Source organism: Oryctolagus cuniculus, chromosome 6 (assembly GCF_964237555.1).
Source record: "Oryctolagus cuniculus chromosome 6, mOryCun1.1, whole genome shotgun sequence".
NCBI lineage: Eukaryota > Metazoa > Chordata > Mammalia > Lagomorpha > Leporidae > Oryctolagus > Oryctolagus cuniculus.
Window position 1 is genome coordinate 19,529,770 of NC_091437.1, and position 23,589 is coordinate 19,553,358.

Genomic DNA, 23,589 nt, shown 5'->3' on the forward strand with positions numbered 1-23,589 from the left:
TGCTTGTTTGGAAGTGTGCTTTGTTCTAATATATTTCTGGAAATTCAAACCTATATATTTACTTACCACCTTCTAAATTGATCAGAAGTTCAAAATGGAAAAGTTGAGAACTGATATTGTCAGAATCTCAGTGCCTGGGGCCTAGAAACATGTATTTTGAACAGTAACTCTATGTGATTTTCTTTAAAAAAAAAAAAAAAAAAAGATTCATGCAGGCTCATCCTGTGAGAGGACTGAAGCACCGGAGACCAGTTTTGGTGCACATGTCCATTTATTAATGATCACGCATAAGCTTTAAAAGGGCAGGCAGAGGGAGCGTAGCTAATTCAGGGCAATAGTAATTCTATAGGATAGAGCTGATATTGGCACCTCTATGCTTCTGCAAACAGCTTGAAGGTCACATCAGCTTTCCTGATGGCCTGAGCCACAACCCAGGAGCAGTTTACCTGACTGACTGGGGTAGGAAGAAATGTGCCCAGGGCCCCCAACACCGGCCAGCAGCCAGGCTGCAGGGTCCCTCCTGGGAGGCATGGTGCCCCATGCCCTCTCAACCTCCCCCATGGGCAAGGCAGGTGGTCTCAAAGGATCACCTACAGACTCATTTATTTGAAAAGCAGAGAGAGAGGGAGATTTTCTAACTACTGATTGACTCCCCAAATGGTATCAACAGCTGGGACTGGGCCAGGCTGAAGCCAGGAACCAGGAGCTCCTTCTGGGTCTCCAACATAGGTGGCAGAAACTCAGGTACTTAGACCCTCATCTGCTGCTTCCCAGGAACATTAACAAGGAGTTGGATCAGAAGCCTAGAGTAGCCAGGACTTGAACTGGCACTCTGATAAGGAAAGCAGGCTTCCCAAATGGCGGCTTAACCCACTACAGCACAACACCTCTTCCAGCCTCCTGGGTGATTCATACATGATAAATTGGAGAAATTGATTAGGAAATAATTACACCAGGAAGCCTAAATTAGGCTAACATAGTTGAGTTTAAATTTTAATTGTTTGTTCTTTGATAATCAAGGCAAAATGGAAGCATGCATTGCTAGATTCTTATTAACTAGCAAAAGGAAATACACCAGATGGTAAGGAGAGACGTGTTTTGTATTCACAATGAATTTGAAGAGTAATTTTCAACATCAGATCTTAAATTTGCTTTCAAATAAGTTTTTAAGTAAGGACATTGATCAACATAATGGACTGTGTCATCGGGAGCTATCCTGCTAAAGAAAAAGGACTGTTTTTCATATCATCTATTGCTTGAAGTTGAAGCCATTATATTTGAATCATATTTCAATGAAGAATTTCTTGTAGAACTAAAGTAACTGTTCATGCGTGTAATTTTTGGACATGTTAAAACACAGAATAAGATAAAAGAACTCTTGTTTTTCACTTTACTGATACAAAGAACTATATTGGGATTTATTCTCTCCTCAATCCTATATATATACAGAAATGAGCAAGATATAGACTATCCTCAAGGAATTACTGTCTAGAGAGAAAGATCAGTATACAAAGTAGTACTCTATGCTGTGATAAATGTGTACTTAAGCACATCTTGTAGGAGGAGATAAGGAACACTTCATATGGAGGATAGCACTCATTGGCCCTTAAAAGATACTTGCGTGGAGTAGACTAAAGTTTTTGTGTGTTCAGCCTTCACCTTCCCTCCTCCAATAAGAGAATCCCTCTACTCCTTAGGAGAACTCCCTTCCAGCTGTTTAGACAATCGCTGTCTTACCAGCGTGCTACAGGCGACATTACAGAACACAACATCAATGATGGTGTATCACATGAGTTCAGTGCAGAAGTGGACACAACCCAGGTAAGACCCTTAAGAGATTTTTGTCCAGGAATTACCGTGGATGCCGGAGAGAGTAAATGGGCTTTCTTTTTAGAGTTCGAGAGTACTCAAAAAGACTGTTTTTCCTGGAATGTACAGTGCTATCTTTGCTGGTGTTTTGAGAGACTTTGGTGAGGTTTAATAGTGCACCTAAATTTCTGGCAGCAAGTCTCACAAAGAGGGGAAGAAAGGCAGTAACCCCACCTCTGAAAAATTCTGTATATAATTATGTGCAAAAAGGACTTGAGAATTTTGCTTTAGCTGAGAATAGTTTTTGGAGAGGAATTCAGATCGTCTCATATGAAAGACTTGCTATGCCATGCAAGTGTTTGTTTTCTTGTCTGTAATGGGAAACAACCCAGATGAAAACATGGTCAAGGCAGGTGTTTAGCAAAACAAATGAATCCCTGTCTAGGGTTGCCTGTATCCCATATTGTAGTGCCCAGTTCATGCTCCTGCTCAGCTTCCAATCCAGCTTCCTGCCAATGTGCCTGGGAGACAGCTGATGATGGCCCAAGGACTAGGATCTCTGAATGTACATTGATGACCTGGATTGAGTTCCCAGGCCCCTGGCTTAGGCCTGACCCAGACTGGGCTGTTGTGGAACCAGCCCCCTAACTTCTCCACTCCCTTCCCTTTTCCCGCTCCTGTCCTCAATGGCTTCCAAGTTAAATATTTGAACTTAAAAAAAAAGATCATATTTTCTACTGTCTCTACAGGAGCCAAATAAAGATGATCATTGAGATTTTTGCTATGTGGAGAGGTCTGAACATTGTATATGGTTTATTACTGTGTAGAAGGTGTTTAGGGAGTAAAGATAAATTTCCTAAAAGGTAAATGAAAACAAGTGATTTTTCTCATGAAATTGGAGGGTTACTTCTTTATATGGATAGACTGCAGGAGTGCCTACAGACAAGGTGAAGACTTTTCTTAGTGTTTCTAAATCTCCAACATGGGTTTGAATCCTACAATCTAAATTAGAAAAGAAGTCCATCTTGAGAAAAAAATCAAGAACAGATATTGCAGTTTCTACCCCAAAAGGTTTTTCTGTGGCTTTGATACATTGCTTTGTTTTTGAGGACTGTATTTTGATAGGACAAGCAAAATGATACATCAGAAGAGGCACCCTCAGATAGCCAGGGAAAGCTGTGGAAGGGACCTGTTGAGGATTCACCATCCGGAAGTCAAAGAACAAAAGTCAAAGCCATGGCTTGAGTCGAGTACAATGGATGCAAGAGTTTTTCTTTTTCTTAAGATTTAATTTTTTGAAAGGCAGAGTGGAGTAGGGGAAGAGAGAGGAGAGAAATCTTCCATCTGTGGGTTCACTCCCCAAATAGTAACACTAGCCAGGGCTGGGTTAGTCTGAAGCCAGGAACCAGGATCTTTCCCTGGGTCTTTGATATGGGTGCAGGGACCCAAGCACTTGGGCTATCTTCTGCTGCTTTCCCAGGTACGAAAGCAGGGAGCTGGATCAGAAGTGGAGCAGCCAGTACTAGAACGAGAGATGAGAGACGAGAGAAAGAGAGAGAGAGAGAGAGAGAGAGAGAGACAGACAAGCCAAGAGAGCCCGCGTTCAGGAACAGGTCCTTTTAAAACTTTGTTGGAGGGCGGGCAGGGAAGTAGGAGTAGCGAATCCCATTAGGGTGGGGGTGGAGCTTGACACCGGTAATTGGGCCATGTGGCCACCTGGCTTCCAGCAATGGCGGTAGGGGCTAGAGCCTAGGATGGTGTCAGGGTGTAGATCGTGCCATTTTCCTACCATATTATATAAAAATTTATGTCTTTCCGTAAAAATTTGATATCAGCAGATTCTTGATGTAGGAATGTTGATTTTTATTTTTACAGTTTTTTTTTTTTCAGAGTTAGAGCCAGCAGTTTAGTCTTTGTTGCTTTTTTCTTCTTTTCCTCTGCCAAACCACTAGAGCTTAACTGAGTCATGATAATGAATATTTAAAACCAGAGCAAAAATTAAAATTGTTAGTGATTCAGATGATCATAGAAGTTATATAAAAGTCTGAAATTACATTTACTGGGGTATGCAGTGGTCACTGGGAATTCTAGTTTGGTAGAGACTACAAGAGGCCAATCACAGGCTGCAAATGTTAACCAGACTCACAAAGCCATTAAATATTGATTTTTTAATAAAATGTTTAATGAACCATTATAAATTTTATAAACCTCTGATGAAAAAATGTACAACAATAACTAGTGCAGATTTTCTGTGCCTAATATCAGTGAGAATTGTTGAAGCAAAAATCTTCCTTTGTTAATAAGTTATCTGTTCTAAATTGGTATTTTGAATTCCATGCCTTAAGTGTGGGTTCAATTGTGAGATACAATCAACTATTATTTACTATCTGAAATCCATGCCTCAGAAAATTAGAAAACATCTCTTCGTGTCTCACTCAGTTAAGCATCTTTAAGTGAAGCACTTGTGCCATCTTAACTCTGTAATAACTGAGTGGGAGGTACTCATCATTGTGAAGGTTCTTAATACATGATGTGTAAGTGTTGTGTTACTATGCGTAACAGTAATGCAAGGTCAACATAAGATGTCGGTGTGGGGTGTTGGCAACACCAAGAGTATCAAACGTGCTGCAGATGGCACAGCTTTCTCTCATTTATCCCCTTCCATGAGCTACGTGGCAGGCATGAGCCAGGAGGGAAAGGGATGGAAGACATCAGCTTCCTTGGCCAGGGAGTAGGCAGTGTGTGCTCAGTACTGTCTGTGTGACCTCTGCTGGTGGATGACCTGAGGGATGCGAATTGCCTTATGGTCAGTGGGTAGCAGTGTGCAGCCAGGTCAACACATGTCCATAACTTATCTTCTGCCTTGCCACTCCTATATGTTACTGCTTATGGTTCATATTTTATTTGTATGGTTTGTTTTCTTAGTGCTTTGAATTTCACATTATTTTTTTCATCAGAATTCTGAATGTGTTGTGCTTTCATAATAAACCATAATCCACTTATTTATATTATTCATGGCATAAACCTCTCATACCCTGTAGATAACATATACTTATGGAAATTGGGGAATTGGAATTAAAGTGCATTTTGAAAGGCTTCACATGGACTGACAACACACTACTCTTTTGTAATATGCTTTAATATACTTTATTTATAGCTCTTGCCTGTTCTCTTGAGGAATAGTGGTTTTTCTACTTACTACTTGTTGAATTCTTTCTTTAGTACAGGGCTAAGCTTGTGATTATAAAGAAAATTGAAAGTGTATTTTAAAAATTAAAAAGAAATATAGAAAAGAAGGAGGGAGAGTAGTAGTGAGTAAGAGAGGGAGGATAGGGTGGGAAGTATCATTATGTTCTTTTTTTTTTTTTTTTTTTTTTGACAGGCAGAGTGGATAGTGAGAGAGAGAGAGACAGAGAGAAAGGTCTTCCTTTGCCGTTGGTTCACCCTCCAATGGCCGCCGCAGCCAGCGTGCTGCAGCCGGTGCACCGCGCTGATCCAATGGTAGGAGCCAGGTACTTATCCTGGTCTCCCATGGGGTGCAGGGCCCAAGCACTTGGGCCATCCTCCACTGCACTCCCTGGCCACAACAGAGAGCTGGCCTGGAAGAAGGGCAACCGGGACAGAATCCGGCGCCCCAACCGGGACTAGAACCTGGTGTGCCGGCGCTGCTAGGTGGAGGATTAGCCTAATGAGCCGCAGCGCTGGCCTCATTATGCTCTTAAAATGATATATATGAAATTTATTCCTTGTTTATAAATTTAAAAATTTTAAAAAGAAATATGGGAGAGACAGAGACACAGAGAAACTAAATAGCAATGCCATTTTGGGGAAGTAACCACTGAAACAATTTTAGTAGTTTTTGTGGATGAAAAGCAAATTTAGGATAGCAGGTAAAACTGAGCAGCCAGAGGCAGAGCCATAGAACACGTGACAGGAGGTCTCTCAAGGGAATTAAAGTTATGGATATGGCTCCGTAAGTGAAAAAAGGAACCAAAAACTCACATTACCAGTATGTCTTTCTAATGACAGTTATATCAGTCAGGTTGCACACCTTCTCCCCTGCCATCTCTTGCCCTCCTCCCTCTGGCTCTCCATTCCCATATCCCTAGCATGGATTCAACTGTCCTGTAGGGTGAGGTTTCCTTACATGGAAAACCTGAGGATTCCTCTTCAGTGGCTTCTAATTGGTGCTCCCAGAAAACAAACAAACAGACAAAAAATGTTTCCTTCCTGTACAGTCCAGGAAGTGCTCAATCTAACTTGTGCTCCAGGCAAGTCCACCTGAATGTGATCTTCCAGCAGAGAGGCCTGCCGGGCATCTAGCCCTGTTCACACAGTGGCAGGGGAGGAAAGCCACATGCATTTTCTAGAATAACACTGCCATTGTGTGATAATGTGAGCCAACCGTCAAGAATCCTCAGAGAGGAGAATAGTCGCTGAGAAATGGCAAAGACCAGAATAAAAAGAACAAATAACTTGTAAGGGAAAAGAAAAGATTACTCAGGAAATAGCAGTCAAAAATGTATTCATAAAAAAAGACAATAGATAATGACAAAGATATATAAGGGATCAAGAAAAAGTTATCAGAAACTGATCATGGCTGAAAAATAAAATAAAATTAACCTGATGATAAGAACATGAATTAATAAAAAATCTGAGCATAGTTAGTGTAAGAATTTTTGAATGTCACTTCTTTGGATATGTATACTAATTCCAGAAGTAACAGAGTTTATATCTTCCAGGTAGAAAAATTAGATTAACTACAAAAGATGTAAATTATGCTATAGTCCTAGACCTCACCCTACAATCTGCAAATTTCTTTCCCTAAAAAGGAAGAAAATGGCTTTCCAAAGTTTGGACAATCAGGTAGAAATTCTGAATACATGAGGGGACAGTAAAATTACTGTTTTTGTCACAGAAAAAGACCACAGATGTTCCAGTAGAGCATCAACAGCAACTAAAAATAACATAAAAGTTAATATTCGAAAACAGAATGAAAAGAAAGGTTGGGCATGGTTCTGAGGAATGTTGAAGAGTAAAGAAAGAGAATCCATTGGGTTCTTTTAAAGTCATTTTTAATTTTAAACTAATCTACAAAGTTAAAAACACAGTACAGCGATTCCTGTGTATTCTTCATCCAGACTAGCTAATATTAACATCTTCAGTAACTTTGATACAATAATCTAAACCAAAAAATCAACATCAGTATAATATTATCAGTTAAACTGCAAACTTAATCCAGATCATACCAGTTTTTTCTGTTTTAGGATTTCACATTGTATTCAGTTGTTAACTCTCCTTATTCTTGTTCAATCGATGACAGTTTCTGAATGTTTCCATATTTTTCATGACCTTAACAGCTCTGAAGAGTATTGATCAGTTATTTTGTGGAATGTCTCTTCATTTTTAATTGAGGTTTTCTTATCCTTAGATTCAGATTATGTACCTTTAACAAAAATTCTACAGAAAGAAAGGTTCTTGAAACGAATTTGCACATACATTGTCACTTGATGTATTGCAAAGGGGACACTACAGTGTGTGGGGGAAGAATAATCCTGTCAATAAATTATGATGGATCTAATCAATAAATACATGCAGGAAAATGAATTTTGACCAGTTCATTATAGCACTTGCACCAATATTTCAAGTGGATTATATTCTGAAAAATAAAAGATAAAATAATAACGTGTTTGGAAGGAGGCATAGGAAGACTTCGTGATTGTAAAAATAGGAAAGAAAAAGAACTAAGCAGGCTTGGAAAATAACTTGGACTTCATTAAAATTAGGAATCTCCACATTGTGTACTTGCTGAGCAGGTAAGGAAAATGACTAACTTCCTTGTGAACTTGATGATATCAAGAGATCCTATTGGGGCCAGCGTTGTGACATAGCACAATAAGCTAAAAAGAGAGAGAAATGGAGATACTCTTAAGAAGATAAAAACAAACCATAGAGTGAGAAAAGATTTTTGAATTATTTATCATATTCCAGAATACATGGACCATATCCAGATTATGTAAAAGTCACTGTAAATAGCTAAGCCAAACAACCCACTGGGTAAAAGTTTTAACAGACAGTAACAGACATTTTTAAAACATTTATTTTTGGGGCCGGCGCCGTGGCTCACTTGGCTAGCCCTCCGCCTGCTGGGCCAGCACCCCTGGTTCTAGTCCCGGTTGGGGCACCAGGTACTAGTCCCGGTTGCTCCTCTTCCAGTCCAGCTCTCTGCTGTGGCCCCGGAGTGCAGTGGAGGATGGCCCAAGTGCTTGTGTCCCTGCACCTGCATGGGAGACCAGGAGGAAGCACCTGGCTCCTGGCTTCAGATCAGCATAGCGCTGGCCATGACGGCCATTAGGGGAGTGAACCAACAGAGGGAGGACATTTCTCTCTGTCTCTCTTACTGTCTATAACTCCATCTCTCTCTCTCACTGTCTAACTGCCTGTCAAAAAAAATTTTTTTTTAAATTTTTAAATGATTTATTTTGCCGGCACCGTGGCTCACTAGGCTAATCCTCCACCTGCGGCACCGGCACCTCAGGTTCTAGTCCTGGTCGGGTCGCCGGATTCTGTCCCTGTTGCTCCTCTTCCAGTCCAGCTCTCTGCTGTGGCCCGGAAAGGCAGTGGAGGATGGCCCAAGTGCTTGGGCCCTGCACCCGCATGGGAGACCAGGAGAAGCACCTGGCTCCTGGCTTCGGATCAGCGCGGTGCGCCGGGCACGGCGGCCACTGAAGGGTGAACCAATGGCAAAGGAAGGCCTTTCTCTCCCTCTCTCTCTCTCTCACTCTCTCACTCACTGTCCACTCTGCCTGTAAAAAAAAAAAAAAAAAAAAAAAAAAAAAAAAAAAAAAAAAGATTTATTTTTTTTAAAGGAAGAGTTGATCTTCTATCTGCTGGTTCATTCCCCAGATGACCATGGGTAGGCCAGGCTGAAGCCAGGAATCAACAGCTTCATCTCTTTCTCTCTCAAGTAGGTGCAGGAGCCCAAAAATTTAGGCCTTTTCTTCGCCTTCCCAGGCACATTAGCAGGGAGGAAGGTCAGAAGTGGAGCAGCTGGGAGTCAAACCAGTACCCAAATGGGATGTTGGCACTGCAGGCCATGGCTTAACCCACTATACCATAGCACTAACCCCAATAGACATTTTATAAAAGGACTTATTCAAATAGTAATAAACATATGAAAGTTATTTGACCTCATTAGCTTTGGTCAAATGCACTTCCAAACCACAGTATGGTACAAATGCATACCTAGCAGAGATGGCTACGGTAAAAAAGACATATAATATCGCTTCTTAGAAAAATCAGTTATGGACAGGAATTGTGTCATCTGTGTCTTGCTTTCCCTGTATTAATATTTAGCACAGTCACCCTGCTCCTAAGAGCCAGACTAATTAGGCATTTGGAAGTTGAACTTTAGGAAATGGGTAGCTTCTGACAGTTTGGAAGGGTATGTTAGAATGTATGATTTATGGCTTATAATTGGTATCACCCTCTGCAACTATGCTTATTTGACTAAGGAAAGTATGGGCCACGCCCATGAACCCTAAAATCCTGTAGTGGATGTGAGGATTATTATTGCATCTATGAAAAAGGATTTGGAGATGAGGCAACAGATAAAGTCATAGAGAACACCCTGTTGTGCAACTTTGCAGATCTTAACCTCAGAACTGTTTTCTGAACACACTCTAACAGGGCACAAGGGAGTCAAAGACCTCCTCCTTCGGCAGCTTCCCCCCCACCTTTTTTTTTTTTTTAATTAAACACAAACTTTGGACAACAGATTCAGGGAATCAGGTGGGAAAAGCCTCATTTTCATCACAAGCAGATTTATCTTCCACAGTTTTGTATCTTGGTTAAACTCGACTCTGTCATTCACCACCTATGTAACCCTAGACAAGTAAGTTAATCTCTGTGCCTCTGTGTCTTCACTTAAAAAGGAAGAAATAATTTTACTTACCTCTTAAGATTGTTGGGAGGGCTAAACTCAGAGAATGAAGCTGATAGTGCATTTAAAGGACTTAGAAAAATGTCTGGAATATTATAAATATAGATAATAGTTTAACGAGGAGGGGAGGAGAGACCTATTCTTCACTGGGGGAGGGGCACACGTGTTATTAGGGTAGCAGAAGAAGAGGGAACAGTGAAGTATTAATAGGGTTTAAGATAAAAGGATTAAGGGGAGGCAGAGGCAAAAATCGAGGGCTGAGTAATTTCTGAAAGAGCAAAGTGTTGACTGGTTTTTGAATCGATGTGCATGTTCATACCAAGTGACCAATTGTGGTAGTCCCCATAAATTGGGATATGCTTCCTTTTCTAACGGTATTCATTTTTAAGTGATGGCTACCTTTCCAGAATAAGGAATGATAAATACATGGCATATTTTCTAGTGAGTCACACTAGATTTGCCATAAAGTAGCATTTTGTTTCTGTTATCCACGTCTCTGTTTCTCAGGATGAAGGAACTGGTTGAGTCTTAAAGCTCACAGAACAGCAATTTGCATTGCCTCAAAATAGCTCCTGCAGCTTTGCTGGCCATTGCCCCTGCGCTCTCCAGCTGTGATTACGGAGTTCATCCCTGTAGGGGTCTCCGTGTCAGTGACAGGGTTTTAAAGCTGGTCTCATACACTTGTGTCTTCCAGTGAACAGATCATGTATTTTGTTGCTAATTTGAGGACATGAGGGTACCATCTCATCATTCCACAGATGAACACCTGAGTCACGTTTAATGAGTTTGAATCCTACACGTTTTCCCCCAAAGAATATGCTATACTTAGTTTAATGATTTTACACAGTTCAGGATAAAGTTAATGTTAAAAAATTAACAGTCATCGCCAGCGCCGCGGCTCACTAGGCTAATCCTCCGCCTAGCGGCGCTGGCACACCGGGTTCTAGTCCCGGTCGGGGCGCCGGGTTCTGTCCTGGTTGCCCCTCTTCCAGGCCAGCTCTCTGCTGTGGCCAGGGAGTGCAGTGGAGGATGGCCCAGGTGCTTGGGCCCTGCACCCCATGGGAGACCAGGAAAAGCACCTGGCTCCTGGCTCCTGCCATCGGATCAGCGCAGTGCGCCGGCCGCAGCGCTCCGGCCGCGGCAGCCATTGGAGGGTGAACCAATGGCAAAGGAAGACCTTTCTCTCTGTCTCTCTCTCTCTCACTGTCCACTCTGCCTGTCCAAAAAAAAAAAAAATAATAATAATAACAGTCATAGTAAAACTATGTGCCATATGTAAGGGTGATAATATAAGTAAAATTTTTAAAAAGATTTATTTATTGGAAAGAGTTAAACAGAGAAAGAAGGAGAGGCAGAGAGAGAGAGGTCTTCCATCCACTGGTTCATCGCCCAATTGGCCCCAGTGGCCAGAGCGGTGCTGATCCGAAGCCAAGAGCCAACAGCTCCTTTGGGGTCTCCCACATGGGTGCAGGGGCCCAAGGACTTGGGCCATCTTCTACTGACTTCCCAGGCCATTAGCAGGGAGCCGGATCAGAAGCGGAGCTGCCAGGATTGCAGCCGGCACCAAGAAGTTCCTGGCTCCTGGCTTCAACCTGGCCCAGCTCCCGCTGTTCTAGCCATCTGGGGAGTGAAACAATGGATGGAAGATCTCTCTCTTTCTATATCATCTCCCACACCATCCCTGTAACTCTGCCTTTCAAATAAATAAAAATCTTAAAATAAGGTTAGCATAAATACATAGATTTTAATATTTCTATTTTTACCATTGTTCTCATAGTTAATATTGTTTTTGTGATAAAATCATACTGATACATATAATCTATTCATTTAAACCAGTTTCTCACCTTCAAAATCACTGCTATTTAGTACTAAATAATTCTTCATTGTTAGGGGTTGTCTTGTGCATTGTGGGATGTTTGTCAGCATTTCCAGCCTTTCCAAACTGAACGGATGTTTGAAAAGATGCTCACCCTTAGCTCACTTGTAACCAGAATGACGGAGCATCCTTTACGCCAAGTCATGATGATCAACAATGTCCCCAGGCCAACACTGGAAGAGCAAGTAAGGCCAGGCCTGCACCACCGGCATCCTTAGGAGCGGAGCGCTGGTTCATGTCCCTGCTGCTCCACTTCCGATCCAGCTGTCTGCTAATGGGAAAAGCAGCAGAAGATGGCCAAGTGTTTAGGCCCCTGCAACTCAGGTGAGGGACCCAGATAAAGCCCCGGGCTCCTGACGTCATCATGGCCGAGCCGTGGCCATTGCAACCATCTTAGCAGTGAACCAGCAAATCAAAGATCTCTCTCTCTCTCTCTCTCTCTCTGCCTCTCTCTCTAACTCTATGTTTCAAATAAATTTCTTTTAAAAATTATTTTTTAAAAAAATGGCCCCAAACATTGCCAAGTAATCTCTGGGGGCAAAATTGTCCCTGACCGAGAAGCACTGATTTAAACTTATATATAGTACATATTATATGAATGATTTATTCATTACCCATTTGGTGGATAATTAAGTTGTTTGCAGTTTTCAGTATCACAAGTAATGCTGCTAAGAGCAACATTCTGCATGCTTTTGAAATGTATGTAATAACAATATATTTTTATTGTCAGTCTTTTGTACTTAGTATTTTGTTTACTATGTATACTTAGGCTAGAATTTATGTAGTGTGCATAACCAGTAGTGGATTTGATGAGTCATAAAGAATGTATATCTTAACATTTAAAGATAGTATTTGGCCTAGTGGTTAACATGCTGGTTAATTTGCCTGAGTCACGTTTCAGAGTGCCAGTTTCTGATACCTGGCTTTGGCTTCTGGCTTCAGATTTCTGCTTATGTGTTTGTTGATGGCCCAAGTGATTGAGTTCCTGTCACCCTCAACTGGACACTGGCTTTGAGTTTCTGGCTCTTTGCCTCAGGGTGGTGCAGGTTTGAGGGCATCTGGGGAGTGAGCCAGAAGATGGAAGCTCTTTCTCTCTCAAAAAAAAAAAAAAAAAATTTAAAGCTACAGTAGTAAAGCTTTAAACAATCCCCAGCAATGTATGTTTCATGTAGTTCTACGTCTTTGCCAATTTTGCTTTATCAGAATTAAAAAATTCTTAAGAGTTTTTAACTTCCATTGTCATGCTTACCAGGAGGGTGACCAACTCTTAAACATTTTATCTACCATTTTTGAATTCTTGTTCTGTGAAATGCCTACTCGTATCCTGTTCCCATTTTGTGATTAAATTTCATATATTTTTTACTTTATTGTAGAAGGTCTTCATCCTGAAAACAAAAATTTCTCTTTTCCCTTAATCTTTTTTGTGACTTCTGTTCCACATACAACTAAAAAATATTACAGTCAAAATTTCCAACTTTCACTTTTATGATTGTACTTTGTTGTATTTATTTTTTAAGACTCTAAACTACAAAAATTTTTTGTTTATTTAAATTTTAAATCTTGCTATTTTGGGGCTGGTGCCACGGCTCTATTAATAGGCTAATCCTCCGCCTGCAATGCCGGCACCCTGGGTTCTAGTCCCGGTCGGGGAGCCAGATTCTGTCCCGGTTGCTCTTCTTCCAGTCCAGCTCTCTGCTGTGGCCCGGGAAGGCAGTGGAGGATGGCCCAAGTGCTTGGGCCCTGCACCTCAAGGGAGACCAGGAGAAGCACCTGGCTCCTGCCTTCGGATCAGCACCGTGCACCAGCTGCATTGGCCACTGGGGGGTGAACCAATGGCAAAGGAAGACCTTTCTCTCTGTCTCTCTCTGTGTGTCCACACTGCCTGTCAAAAAAAATAAAAATTTTAAAAAATCTTGCTATTTTTACATGTTGGCCTTCAATACCACCAGACCTGTCTATTTTAACCTATTACTGAACTACAAGTGACAGGTGTTTCAGAAAAATATGGGTTTGAAAACTGGCTGCCAAAGACAGGAAATAGCACAAAAAAAAAATCCACCTACAGGCAGAAGCGTAGTCTTGGGCAGCAAGACAAATGCATCCATGCCCCAAGTAGCAGAAGACAGAGAGTTTTATAGAAAAGGGAGGTTTGTGGCTCACCACAGTGCACCTGGACGTCCACAGGTTATTAGCTCTGGGGAAATAAGTATCACAATAAATGAATGCATATTGGGCTTTGTCTGGGTCCCTCACCTGAGTTGCAGGGGCCTAAACACTTGGCCATCTTCTGCTGCTTTTCCCATTAGCAGACAGCTGGATCGGAAGTGGAGCAGCAGGGACATGAACCAGCGCTCCGCTCGTAAGGATGCCGGTGGTGCAGGCCTGGCCTTACTTGCTCTTCCACAGTGTTGGCCTGGATACCTCACCCCTTATCCTCACTGATGTTGCAGCTATTGTTGCCTTTCTCTTCTTCTATTTCCAAAACACATAAACACTGTCCTAAACTTAGGGACAGACCATTCCCTTGTTTCTCTTCTGGAATTTGATGCATGGGTGGCTCCATCTAGCGTCTCAGACTTCAGCCCTTCTACCCAGCAGATCCAACGGCCTTCACCCTCTCTTTATCACAGATTCCTGTTTATTTTTGGGGAGTCACTAATTTTAAATCCATAATAATCATTTAATTGTTTCCTTTTTACTATTTGCTCTTCAACCTCTGAATACATGAAATTGTATGTAAAGTAAACATTTTGCTTTCTTTAACAGCATACTCCAAATTATTCAAATATGTATTCAGTTCAGTGTATGGTAAATAAAATAATACATAGAAATTATCTTTTGCAAGATTTGTTTATTTGAAAGGCAGAGCAGTGGGGGATGGCGGGGCGGCAGGGCAGGGTTGTGGGGGAAAGACACAGAGAAGGCTGTTTTCCATCCTCTTGTTCACTCCCCTGTGGCTGCACTAGCTAGAGCCAGGCCAGGCTGAAGCCAAGACCCAAGTATCTGAGCCATCTTTAGCTGCATTTACAAGAAGCTGGATCTGAAGGGGACCCCTCAGCACCCCAGCTTGTGCCTAGATATGGAATACTGCATTCCCAAGTGACCTCTTGACCCTCTGCACCCCAGTGCTGACCCCCATGCAAATTAGCTTTGAAACTGTTGTTCTGAATATAACATTCTCATAGTATAGCTACTTCTCTGAAATCCAGGGTGAGCAAAAATGTAAATGAAGAATAAACACGATAAAAGGGTTAAAACCAGACCACATGAAATCAAATTAGTTTAGGTTTAACACAGGAAAGATGGAAATGAAAATAATGAAATTTCAGTTTATTTGGGAGGATTTGGGTAGAAATGCAATTCACTGCTAATGTATTTTGTCCCACAGCATTTATGGGTTTTGTTTAATTAGTTGTATCAACAGGAGACTACATTTTGGATGAAGGTTCTAGGAATTTGTACTTGAAGGGGATAAATTAAGTTTGGGCAGTAATTTAAGCCACTAGAGAAAACCAATTTGTAAGCGCATTATTTAGGATCTCAGGTTTTAGAAGATAATCTCAGTCCATGGTTGGGATCCAAGGAGGAGCATTTAGAAAGGATTTTTTTGAAAAGAACTCCCTTTCTGTTTAGCTACAAGTTTTAGGACTGAAAAATGGCCTGTGATTTGAAGTATGTACTTGGAGGCCTGGCATTTTACAAAGGAAGGGCACTGTTTCAGGTTAGCTAAGAAACCATGAATTATATAATTAATCATATGCAGTAACATATTTTTAGTTAAAAATTCATTTGAAAGACAGAGAGAATGTTCCATCCACCAGTTCCCTCCTCAAATTCCCACAACAGCCAGATCTGGGTAAGCTGAAGCTGGGAGATGGGAACTTAATACAGGTCTCCCACATGGGTGACAGGGACTCTACCTCTTGAGGCATCAAATGCTGCTTCCTAGGGTAGACAGTAGCAGGAAGTTGGAATCAAAAGCAGAGCCAGGACTGCAACCAGGCACTTTGGTATGTGATATGCGTGTCCCAAGAGGCAACCTAACTGTTGCACCAAATTCCTGCCCTACAGAGATATTTTCTGCTCTAAATATCTTTCTATCAACATATTTGGCTGATGGGGGCTGGTGTGGTAGAGCGGATTAAGCTGCCACCTGTGATGTTGGCATCCCATTTGGACACAGGTTCAAATCCCAGCTGCTCCACTTTCCATCCAGCTCTTTGCTAATGTGCCTGGGAACGCAGTGGAAGATGGCCCAAGCACTTGAACCCCTGCCCCCATATGGGAGACCCTGAGGCAGTTCCAAACTCCTGGTTTTAGCTTGACCTAGCCCTGGCCTTTGCAGCTATGTGGAGAGTGAACCAATGGAAGGAGGATCAATCAGTATCTCCCTCTGTCTGTCTGTCTGTCTCTCTCTCTCTCTCATTCACTCTAACTCTGCCTTTCAAATAAGGAAATCTTTTTTATAAATTTTAGCTGCTTATAATATTAGTGTAAAATTTATAGGGAGGTCTTGAGAGGCAATGAATATTTGTAAAGATCTGTTTGTTCCTTATTTGTTGACTACTTTAATAGAAATATAATAGTCACCACTGTAGTATCCACAGTCTTAGAAGAAAAAAGGCGGCCAGCGCCATGGCTCAATAGGCTAATCCTCCGCCTGCAGTGCCAGCACCTCAGGTTCTAGTCCCGGTTGGGGCGCCGGATTCTGTCCTGGCTGCCCCTCTTCCAGGCCAGCTCTCTGCTGTGGCCCGGGAGTGCAGTGGAGGATGGCCCAAGTGCTTGGGCCCTGCACCCGCACAGGAGACCAGGAGAAGCACCTGGCTCTTGGCTTCGGATCAGTGCGGCGGCCATTGGAGGGTGAACCAACGGCAAAAGGAAGACCTTTCTGTTTCTCTCTCACTGTCCACTCTGTCTATAAAAGGAGGAGAAGGAGATGAAGAAGAAAGGCTTATGCACTGTGGCTTTAGTTACTTTGCTGTCTGTGTATAGTACTTGTAACCACATTCCTAGTGACATGAGGAAGGTCATTGCAGCATCTGTTCTCTGAGGAAGAGAGACTAAAAGATGAGTTGATAGCAGGCAAAATTAATGAAAAAATACTATGTACTTGTACTTGACATATTTAAGTGATACAGTTTTTTTTTTTTTTTTTTTTTTTTTGGACAGGCAGAGTGGACAGTGAGAGAGAGAGACAGAGAGAAAGGTCTTCCTTTTGCCATTGGTTCACCCTCCAATGGCCGCCACGGCTGGTGCGCTGCGGCCAGTGCACCGCGCTGATCCGATGGTAGGAGCCAGGTGCTTCTCCTGGTCTCCCATGGGGTGCAGAGCCCAAGCACTTGGGCCATCCTCCACTGCACTCCCTGGACACAACAGAGAGCTGGTCTGGAAGAGGGGCAACCGGGACAGAATCCGGCGCCCCGACCGGGACTAGAACCTGGTGTGCCGGCGCCGCTAGGTGGAGGATTAGCCTAGTGAGCCGCGGCGCCGGCCGTGATACAGTTTTAATAACAATGTAACATGAGAATTAAAATAGTCATATAAGATACACACATATAGGACACTTCTCTATAGAGAAGACAGTCCTACTTTTCTTAATTCTTCTTGCACAAATATTTGGCATGACTGATCATAACTTGATTGTGTAATTATTTCTCATCCTTTTAGTTTTGAAATCTTGTTTTTCATTAATTTGGTTTTTTTAGGATTTATTTTATTTATTTGAAAGAGTTACTTAGAGAGGAGAGGCAGAGAGAGATAGAGCGAGAGGTCTTCCATCCACTGGTTCACTCCCCAAATGGTCACAACAGTCAGAACTAAGCTGATCCGAACCCAGGAGCCAGGACCCTCCTCTGGGTTCCCCACACAGGTGCAGGGGCCCAAGGACTTGGGCCATCTTCCATCTCCCTCCCATGCCACAGCCAGGAGCTGGATCAGAAGTGGAGAAGCTTGGACCTGAACCGGCGTCCATAAGGGAATCCAGCGCTGCAGGCCAGGGCCCTAACCCACTGGACCACAGCGCTGGCCCCCATTCATTTGTTTTTAACTTGATTTTCTTTATTGACATTTACTCTGTGTGTGTGTTAATTTTCTGCTCCCTCAGTTGAGTGGTCAGTACAAGTCTTTGAGCTGCGGTAGTTTCTTCTGAAGTACAGCGTACTGCTGGATGACCAGCTTTCCTGGTTTGCTAACTACTGAGAGTTTCCACAGATTACTGGATTATAGTGCTGAATTTTAGACAGTCTGGGACAGCTGGTTACCCTGCAAATGAAAAGAGAAAGAATATGTGAAAGGCTTTGAAAATAAGGAATCAAGTGCTTGCCTTTAAAAAGGAAAAAAAGTTTGTCTGTTTAACTGGAAGTTCCCTCAGAAACTCAATTCTGATCTAAGAATGCCATCGACATTTTAGGGCATTTCTAGGTGAAAATACATGTTTCAGATGTTGCTAACCTGAAAGCAATGAACAATAGCAGGATGGAAAAATATTCTACAGTAAGTGAAAGCTGCCAGAGCTAAAGTGCTAGCCTCCATGCCCTGCTAAATACAAATGGATTTGAAACCTTGAAATCACTATTATCAGATTGTTCCCAGGGCTTACTGAATTCAGCCGTAACTATCAGCATAGTCAATACTCCTCCACTTGGCAACATTCACATGGATTCTTCTGCACTTAAAATTTATTACAGACTTACTTTCACATATTGTCATCACTAAGCTGTAGCCTGCCATCAGAAGATTTACTAATATCTTTGAATGATTTTTTGACTTATTTTTGAAGTCATTTGCTCTCTAGAGTTCTGTTTTTCTTTGAACCTTCTACTTGATGCTCTGAATTCTTTCTTAGTCCTCTAGTGTGCCACTTCTGTAGTGGGAATTCTTAGCATGCTGTTCTTACCCTTCCCTTTCATGTCCATTCCCTACATCGCTCTTTCTCTCCTTAGAAAAATGATCTTGGATCATACTTAAAGGTGATTGCATCTATCCCCATTGTTTCCATTGCAACTCTGAATATTTGTGACTTTCAAGTTTGTATCACTGGTCCAGAGTGCTCTTCTGAGATAATCATTCATATATATATATATATATATATATATATATATATATTTACACACACACACACATATATATACACACACACATATATATATACATACTTCCACATACTACTGACCCTGTGCAACCAAGCCTCCTGGGTCCCATAATATCAACACCTTTAAAATGAAACTCACTGCTATTCAAGTACCTTTGTCTCAAATAATTCTTCTTGATTTGCCAGTTCAGGGGACAGTGCAATCTTTTTCCATCTGCTAGAAATTGGAGCTTATCCTTGCTCTGAGGTCCACACTGTCAATAATTCTGATCAATTCTCAACTTCATAAAGCACATGTGTGTTTCAATTTCTCTTGGTGCCAACCATCATCTTTGCTCACCTAGATTACTGCAACAAGCTATAATTTGTTTCTCTATAGATGAATGACCTTATCCATTCTTCAATAAATTCTGTGCACTATACCCCATTGGCTTTCTAAGCTATGAATCTCATTTGCCATTTCTAAGCTAGAAAGTCTTCAAGGCCAGAGTCCAAATTCCTTAGCATAAATTATCTGGGCCTTCATGATCTATCACACATTGACCTGTCCAGTCTCATCCCTGAATCCTTGTTAGGCTTTCCTCCACACCACCCTCATTTGTCTGCTCACAGTTCCCTTAGCAGGTGTGTGGTTGTTTCGTCCCTGTGCCTTTCCTGCCTGGGTAATCATTTTCATCTTCCAAAATTCAGTTCCGACATCACATTCTCAAGAAAATGTTCATTTCCGCTGCTTTGTAATAAATTAATCGTGTATACTTCCGATAAAAGCATTTATATCAACATACTATGATTCTTGTTTATTCATTTGCTTTCCTTAATAAACTGTAAGCTTTTTGCATATTTGGCCCACATATTATTTATCTTTCTGCTTTTAGTTTAGAGCATGGAAGAAGCACATTTTAGGTACTTGGCAAAGGTAACATTGGGATCTGGAATGAAAGCCCTGAAAACAGACTCCATATTACTTTCTAAACCTATATAGTATAAACCTGAGGCATGTCTACATAGCTTCTCTTACGTTGGTTAGAATCAAGACAATATTTTCTTTAGTGTATATGGTTGAATTTCTTCTCTCTCTCTCTCCCCCTCTGTCTCTCTCTCTCTCGAATTTCCTCAAAATGAATGTTTTATATCAAATATCAATTTAAACTAAATATTAACTAATGTTTAATAATGAATACTCAATAATGATGTTATAATCAAAATAAAATTCATTTTTTTGAAGTCAGATTGGTTGAATTTCGATTCTGTGACTTGTTAATTCTGCACACATTATTTGCTTTCTGTTATTCTTACTAGTCTTCATATTTAAAGAGGCAAAATGGTCATGATTACAACACTTCTTATAGGATGGTTATTAAACAGGGAAACAATGCATGTCAAGTAACACATATTAGATGTTCAAGAAATCATTTTAACTATGACAACTGTGATAGAAGTTCAGTGTGTCAGCTGCAGCAGCAGCTGTGATTCTACCAGAAAATTGAGTGCCTCTGTTTCTAAATAGAATCTGTGAGGGAGTATAACAAATATTTGAAACTCCCAAGCGCAAGTGAGCTCATATTTTTAAATTCACATTTTTAACAAATGCACTAAACTGTTTTCTATCATAATAAGGGATCTAGGCTCTGTATTTAAATTTTTTCGTATCCATAACATGAATTTGACACACTTACTGAATTTCATGTCAAATATGTTAATAAACATTATGGAAAAATGAAAACTAATTAAGGTATTGCCCTATCACAAAGGAGCTTAAAAATAATTCAACAAGCTAAGAAAAGTAGAAGTAGAAACACTTAAGACAAAATTAAAATTTTTACCAAGTTATTAAAACCAATTAGCAAATTGTAGTAACTTTAAAATTCAAAGTACCTTTTATATTAAACAATAACCCACATTTCTGATAACTAAACATTACCAAGTTAACCATAGAAGATTGTATTATATTTATTCTCTTTATGACTGCATCTGTTATTCTGGTCCATTTTTGTTGATTAGTTCCAAATTCCTATTTCCAAATTCCTGTCAGTTCCAACTTCCTATTCCCATTGGTCTTGTCTCTGAACTCCAGATTCATGTATCCAACTAGTTAATCTCCATTTAGATAATCTGTGACTTCAACTTTCAATGTCTAACACTGCACATAGACATTTCCATCTTCAACACAGTCTTCTCCATGCTGATAAGTAGAAGCTCCTCCATTCAACCAGTTGCTCAGACCAAAATTATTTGTGTTATCCTTGAGTCCTTGATCTGTGTTACTGATGCCTAACACTGAATCTATCAGCAAAACTTGGTGGTCCTGATCTAAGAATATCCAGAATCCAACTATTTAGCAGCTTTCATCTTAGCATAGCCTGGGACATTCCAGCTCTATCACAGGTTAAGGCCACAGACTCTGCTCCACTAGAACCTATTGTCCACATAGCAGTAGCCAGAGATCATTTTTTAAGGTTTATTTATTTATTTGAAAGGCAGAGTTACAGAGAGGCAGAGGCAGAGGCAGAGAGAAAGAGTCTTCCATCTGCTGGTTAATTCCCCAAATGGACTCAATGGCTGGAGCTGGGCCGATCTGAAGCCAGGAGCCAGGAGCTTATTCCAGGTTTCCCATGTGGGTGCATGGGCCCAAGGACTTAGGCCATCTTCTGCAGCTTTCCTAGGCCATAGTGGAGAGCTGGATCAGAAGTGGAGCAGCCAGGACTTGAACTGGTGCTCATATGGGATACAAGCACTGCAGGCAGCGGCTTTACCCACTATGCCACAGCACTAGTCCCAGAGATCTTTTAACAACATAAGTTATATTCTCTTTGCTTCCCATTTCACTCAGTAAAAATCTAACTCCCTGCTGTGGCTAATGAGCCTGCATGATTGGGTCCCACTGCTTTTCTAACTTTGACTGCCGTGGTCCTCTTTCTTATTTTATTCCAGCCAGATATGGCTTCCTTGACGTTTCCAAACTCACCAAGCACCCAGGGCTTTGGAGACAGCTGTGCTTTCTGTTTTGAACATTCTTTCTGGATGTTTGCATGGTGTATGTACTTCCTCGTCTGCTCAGGTCTCTGCAGATTTCATCTTATCAGAGATTCACCTTGTCTGTCTTATATAAAATGGCAGTCATCTGACCCTCTGTTTCCTTATTTCATATCATTTACCCTAACCTATCATATTATGCATTGAAATAAAACATTTTTCAATCTCCTTGCTAGAAAGTGAGCCATAAGATAGCAAGGATTCTTCATGCATGTTCTTTGTTCTATCCACAGTGCTGACTCAGAACAATGCCTGGCACATCATAAACACTTAGTAAATACAAATTGAATAAATTATGGAGTCAGTCTTATTTAATGGCTCTGACTGGGAAACAAAAGCAAATAGCAAATATGACTATCATAATATATTTTGATAGTGTGTTTACTCTGATATTAATAAAAATCATTTACTTATCATCAATTAATCATCCTGCTATTGATTTCCATTCTCCTAATTTCCAGTTGCTAACTTTATCCAAAACCTATACACTGTACTTATTTTTTTTATTTAATAAATGTAAATTTACAAAGTACAACTTTTGTATTATTGTGGCTTTCCCCCCCAACCTCCCTCCCTCCCATAGCCCTCCCCTCTCCCACTTCCTCTCTTATCCCACCCTTCATCGAGTTTCATTTTTAATCACCTTCATATACAGAAGATCAACTTAGTATACGCTAAGCAAGGATTTCAACAGACTGCACTCACACAACCGCACAAGGTATAGGGTATTGTTCAACTAGTAGTGTTATCTTTAACTCATAGTAAAACACATTAAGGACAGAGATCCTTCGTGGGGAGCATGTCCCCAGTGACTCCCGTTGTTGATTTAACAATTGGCACTCTTATTTATGACGTCAGCAATCACCCGAGGCTCTTGCCATGAGCTGTCTAGGCTATGGAAGCCCCTTGAGTTCACCGACTCTGAACTTCTTTAGTCAAAGCCATATCACAGTGGAGGTTCCTTCCTCCCTTCAGAGAAAGGCACCTCCCTCCTTGATGGCCCGTTCCTTTCACTGGGGTCTTGTTCACCAAGATTTTTCATTTAGGTTGTTTTTGCCACCGTGTCATGGCTTTCCATGCTTGTATGCACTGTACTTGTAACATCTTGATGCTCTCTTTGAAGAAAATAGCCTTCTTGAAAAATAAACTTTTCAAATTTACTTTCCAAACATGCACATTACCTTTGTACTAGTCTTCTGAGTTTCTAAATAATGGCCTCCCTTCTCAGCTTCAAATGACTCTTAAAGTAGTATTTACCTTCTTGTCACTGGTAAACCATTAATCTGTCATCATGCTTTTAAAAAGCAAAGCACTATTTTTTATTTCCTTTGCAGAAGACAGGAAATGGTAAAGCAGGTCGATAAATTTCTGCATGCTTTTCTGAAAGTCTTCTTACATACTGGAATAAGCCACAGGGTCTTCTTTTAAGGTTAGTTTTTAAAAAAAATACCAGTTTTAAATTGTGTCCTATTGTAATTAATACTTCAAGACGTTCTTAGAAAATTAGCATTAACTAGATACCAGGTGATAAGATGCAGCCCGTGTATTCAGACTTAACCCTCTCTGCCAGGAACCGAACATCCTTCATTCCTGAGGTTTGGTGTTTACACTTTCAATCTACAGAGCTAGCACATCTTGATAATAATTGTGCATATTTATTTGGCTTAATAAAGATATAGAATTCTCCACCTACTTCTAGCTATGTGATCACTGGGAAGTTATTTAACAGTTTTGAACTACATTATCAAAATGGGAACAAGAGATATTTCAGGGTTACTGTTAAGCTCAAATAAAAATATATGAGCAAAGCACTTAATAAACAGGTGAATGGTTACTTAC

The 23,589-nt window shown here is 41.0% G+C and overlaps 1 long non-coding RNA gene across 2 annotated transcripts in view; it reads left to right on the forward strand.

Annotated features, from left to right (window-relative positions):
- Positions 1-8,590, forward strand: part of LOC138850137 (uncharacterized) — a 354,420-nt gene extending 345,830 nt beyond the window's left edge. For both annotated transcript variants that reach the window (XR_011389711.1, XR_011389710.1), the window contains one exon: positions 1,698-8,590. This is a non-coding gene — a long non-coding RNA (uncharacterized lncRNA). The remainder of the gene's footprint in view (positions 1-1,697) is intronic.
- Positions 8,591-23,589: the final 14,999 nt, after the last annotated feature.